Source organism: Elephantulus edwardii, unplaced genomic scaffold (genome assembly GCF_000299155.1).
Source record: "Elephantulus edwardii isolate Elephantulus edwardi_28Jun2011 unplaced genomic scaffold, EleEdw1.0 scaffold00085, whole genome shotgun sequence".
Taxonomy (NCBI): domain Eukaryota; kingdom Metazoa; phylum Chordata; class Mammalia; order Macroscelidea; family Macroscelididae; genus Elephantulus; species Elephantulus edwardii.
Window position 1 is genome coordinate 134,139 of NW_006399835.1, and position 5,586 is coordinate 139,724.

Below are 5,586 nucleotides of genomic sequence, written 5' to 3' on the forward strand. Positions count from 1 at the left end.
GTCCAAAGTATGTCAGACGAAGCCCCAGAATCCTTGCCTCCAAGGAGTAGCTTGGTTTAATCCTCTCCAAGATGAATCTGTTTGTTTTCCTGCCAGTCCATGGCATATGTTGTTGTTATGTCCCATTGAATAGAAACCAAGATATAGACCCTCTAGATGGTCTTCAAAGGCTATAAATTGCATGATGGGAAATTGTCCATCTTTCTCCTGCAGAGAAGTTGGTGACCAACCCAAGCTGACAAACCTTTGTGTTGGCAGTGAAACTCCTTAACCACTAGCCCATCAGGACTCCCTAATTTAACACAGAGAGATGACGTAATTGTGGAGCTGAATCTTTTTAACCCTTGAGTTCCAAGTATTTTTAAATCAGTGAGTTTAGAAAGAGAAGGAATTGATTCATATTATACTGTAGAGACATTAAAATGTCCTATTGGCATCATCTCCAAAGTAATGTTCCTAATCTTGTTGTGTGCAATCAAGTGGGAACTGACCCATACCTGACCATCCAGGGGATTTTCAGAGGTGGTAAATCATAAAGGAGGAGAATGTCTGTCCTTTGGCAGAGCAACTGTGGATTTGAACCAGCAACCTTTGGATTGCAGTGTAGCTTCTTACCACTAGGCCACCAGAGCTCTTTCCTAATAAGATTACCAACATTCTATATCTCACATTACCAGTTCTAAATTCCCCAGGATATCTTCCAAATCTAAGCTAATTCTACAGCAATTCAATGTTAATTGATATATCTCCTTAGTCAAAATACAAATGCTGTAATCTCTCCACCCACACCCACACCCACACCCACATACACACAGAAAAAGAGCGAGGGCCAGAGAAAGATTTCCTGATTTCTCATTCCTGACAAAACATTTCTTGCTATCAGTATTATATCTCATATATACAGAATTCAATTCTCCCCAATAAATTATTTTATATTCTTTTTTAAAAAAATCAGCAAAATTATATACCAATCTCAAATTTCATTTTGTTCGAATTTAGACAAAAGATATGACTTACACCCAATAACGCAGTAGACAGTGGGAAAAGCTTTGTTATTTTTTTCACACTCGATCTAATCTCCCACATCTTTTTAATAAATATGTATAGAAAACGTCACGCACTTTGGTAACTTTGAATTGTGATAAAAATATTTTTACTTTATGGTTTCCATAAACCTCATGAGTAATTTTAATAAAAAACAAAAATAGTCAAGAAATTCTTACAGAGCATACAAATGATTGCGTTTTCTAGACAAAACAATCCCACATTTCCAGAAAGTAAAGCTCAGCAGGAATACCTTCCCCTCTAAAAAGGTAGCTGCTTGCACAGGTCAGTGAGGCAAGGGGGGTTAAGAGAGAGAGGGAGCAATATAGATCGACCAAGGAGAGAAAAAAAAAATCCTTTGGCAAAGAGGAAGAAGGGGTAGGAGGCCTCTTGAGGGGTTACCGGGCTTAACGTGAAAAGGAAAAGGGTGGGGAAAATAACCAAACAATAAACCAGAAAACATTTGGATCTCCAGTTAAGAGAAAAGCAAATGGCTTTCCATGTTATCCTGTTTAAAAATACAACCTGAGAGGATGGTCTGTGACGAAAGGTTTTCCAGGAGAGCGAACCTCTAGCCCCATCACTTCCCAGGAGCTCTGCAGAAGCCTGTGACACGCACTACCCGCAGCGGCAGCACTTTACAGGCTCTGGTGGGGAGGAAGGCGCTGGTGCCTAGCAACCGACAGGAAGCAGCCCTCCTGAAATGTTACCACTGTACTCTTAAAAGATGCTTCTGGAAGAGGCAGAAGGAAGCCTTGAAAGCCAGGGTTGATAGGTGTGTAAAGGAGGCTATCTTTTTTCTGGGGTGAACTTATTACAATAGACTTTTGACAAGTAGGATGAGCAATTTTCAGAAAATGGAAATTTACCAGGAGCCTACTTTGGTGCTAAAAAAGGCTGATCTCAGAGTAAGCAAAAAAATTTTGTGTCAATTCACAGCCCATTTTTCTTCACCAACAAAAGTGATTTTATCTGAAGTCTGTTTTATGGATTGTAACCAACATATGATTGTTTTATCTTGATAGACAGTAAAGTGTTTCCTTCACTGTTTTTTCAGGGCTACCAGCTGCCTTCTCCCTACTTTTCTACTGAAATAAAAAAGTAAGGGGGAGGTTGGTTTGTTTTGTTTTAAGTTGTAAAAATTTCCTTTTCAAAGCTGTGGTAACATCTTCCCATTAAAGCAGGGTAGCATCTCTGTGGTATTTGCAATTATTCTTTTATATATTTAGTGAGCTCTGTTGACAAAGTCTGTAGGGAGTTGTGCTGCTAATTGCTATGGTGGCCCTTCTCAGACAGCTGGAATCCACCACCAACTCTGAGGAAGAAAGATGGGCAAATTTCTCCTGTGATTTATAAGCTTCTGAAAACCTTCTGGAGGGTCAGCTATCAGTCAGTTCTGACTTGATGGCAATGAATCATGTTTAAATATTTACTACGGCCACTCTTTGTCACTTCCTTAATATGTATTTAAGAAATTTTTAAACAAACTCATTCACAGAGTTACCTTTGCTCAGTCATTGTAGCAAATGAGAAGCTCTAATTTGCAACCAAGTTTCAATGTATGGATGAATACTCCATAAAGTTCTTTCCATCCTTGACAACATTTGAGGAATATTCAGTGCCAGGTGGAGCAAAACTTCCTTTTTCTCAACATTTGTTAGCTTTAAATTAATACACTTGTACTTTTCAGCCAAGTTCAGTTATTAAAGGGCCTTCTTATTCTCATGTAAACATTGGTTTCACTATGTTGGTACCCTTGACACTTTGGGCTGGACAATTATTTGTTGATGAGAGCTGTCCTGTACAATACAGAATTTTGAGTATCACTCCTGGCCTATTGTCTGCAACATGCCAGTAGCAACCCTTCCCCATCCCATCTCATCCCACTGTGACAACCAAAAATGTCTCCAGACATGGGTCTAATATCTAAGGAAGATGGGGTAAGATCAAAAGATTATTCTGGTGAATAAAAAGAAAGCCACTTTGATGTTACATAGCATGTACAAACACAAGTAACAGAGGGTTTGCTACAAGATAGAAGTGATCAATATCTCAGTACTATTTGTCTCAATATCAATATTAAGAGTAAGTTTTGAGGCACTAATAAAACTCTGAAAACACTCTTTAGGAGTACAAAGACATGCTCTGACTCAGTAACTGTATAATTTTGTAGGACTTGTATTAAAATTGTTGCATCTGAGTTTCCTCTTCTGAAAAAGAGAAATAGTGAAGGTATTTATTTCACAGAGTTGTGAAAATTATTTTGTAAAGTAATAAAACAGTATCAGAATTTACTCTACGGTATTTAACACCACCATAACTACAATAAACATTTAACTAAGTTTAGGTTTCCAGCAAAAATTATTTACTTTTCTTCCAGCGCTACTAAAAAGAAAGAAATGCTAACAGTATTTTAAAAATGAGACACACACACACACACACACACACACAAAACCCAAACCACAAAACATTATTCTTCACACATGGCATAATCACAAATGTCTGTGTGGTATGCACGTTGTTTGACACCTTTCCTTTTTCATATCTGGAGACATACTGGCACAATGGTCTAAGTGCTTAGATGCTAGCCAAATATTAATGGCTGAACCTATTATTCGATGCTCCAGAGAAAGATGCAGGAATCTGCATTGGAAAAGATTACAGCTTTGGAAATCCTGTAAAGGAGTCCTCGTCTGCCCTATGGGATCACTATGAGTTTGAGTTGCAATATACTCAATGGCCATTATTTCGTTTTTCACATACGCATATATGAAAAGTCAAAGTCATTGCTGTAGAATTGGAACCAACTAATAGCTGACCTTCCAGTGGTTTTTCAGAGGCTATAGGTCACATGGGAGAAAACCACCCATCTTTCTTCAAAGAAGCAGCTGGCAGAGTCATACCACTTGCAAATGGGTTGGCAGCACAACTCCTTATCCACCGTTGCTGCTATTATTAGGTGCTATCAAGTCAGCAATGACTCATAGGGAGCCTATGAACAACAGATCCGAACCTTGTGCTATCTTAGCACAGATAGCTGATATTATTTAAACTGTTTGTATGACATAGTATGAATACCTTGTATCTCATTTACCCAGACCATGATTGATGAGTTCTCTCCAGGGAGACGGAGGGGGGTTGGTCTTATTTTTGTTTGTACTGCATAATTTATGAGACTGCTAACCAAAAGGCTACAAGGTTAGTCATTCAAATTCACCAAATGGTCAGCAGAAGGTTAGTCATTCAAATTCACGAAATGGTCAGCAGAAGATTGAAGGGCAGCCTCCTACATAAAGATGTACAGTCTCAGAAGCTTCAATAGTGGGGTCATGATGACACAGACTCAACTCATAGGTTGAGTTTATTAGAACAAAGGTTTAGTGAACAATCTTGAATATGCAGTTTGGCAGCATTTTCAAAAATATTTTAAAAGGCTGAATTTACTAAATCAGCACTGAATTTAACATCCTCCAGAAATTCACAGGTCTGTTAACAAGCACATTTCTGACACTGCTAGCTAACACTTCTGCTACATTTTTCCAGAAGAGTTCTAGTCCTAAAAACTCTTCAAAGTTCTGATGTGAGATGTAGTGGCCACTTAGAAAAGTGTCTAGAACCAATATAAAGCTTTAAAAAAATCTTATAGATGTAAGAAAAGACATTTTGTGATGAATATTCCCTAGAAGCAAAATCTCAACTATCACTGACCTTATTATGTCAGTAAATAGCTGTTCCTGGCAGTTTGTAAAGTGGTATAGCAAGTATTGTGTGGCTTCTACACTTGTGAGGCCTTTAGTTCTCATACACTGGTTAGTGTCAGATAGACAAGAATAGTTCAAAATTAGCTTCAGAAGGATACACTTCATAGATCTAAATCAGGAAAGGAGTGCATCAGAAATGCATCCTGTCTCCATACTTTTTCAATGGATATGTAGAACAGTTCATTCGGGAAGCCAGGCTTTATGAGGAGGCATGTGGCATCAGGATTGAAGAAAGACTCATCAACAAGCTATGTTATGTAGATGACACAACCGTGCTTGCTGAAGATCTGAAGTGCTTGTTGCAGATGGTCAAGAACTGTAGTCTTCAATATGGATTGAAGCTCAACATCAAGAACACAAAGATTCTCACCACTAGGCCAATTGGCAGCACCATGATAGATGGAGAAGAGATTGAGGTGGTGAACAATCATAGCTTGCTTGGCTCCACAATCCACACAGTCAGGAAATAAAAAGATTAATTGCATGAGGTAAATCTGCTGACAGGGACTTTTCCAGAGTTCCAAAAAGCAACAGTGTCAATCTAGAGACTAAGGTGCACCTGATCCAGGCCATAGTCTTCTGATGCTATGCATCAGAGAGCTGAACAATGACTAAGAATTACAGAAGAAGAATCATTGCCTTTGAGTTGTAGTACTGCAGAAGAATCTTGAAAATACCATGGACTGTCAAGAAAACAAATAGGTCTGTCCTGGAGAGGGTAAAATCAGGCTGCTCCTTGGAGGCAAGGATTTTAAAACTCTGTCTCACATACTTTGGGCAT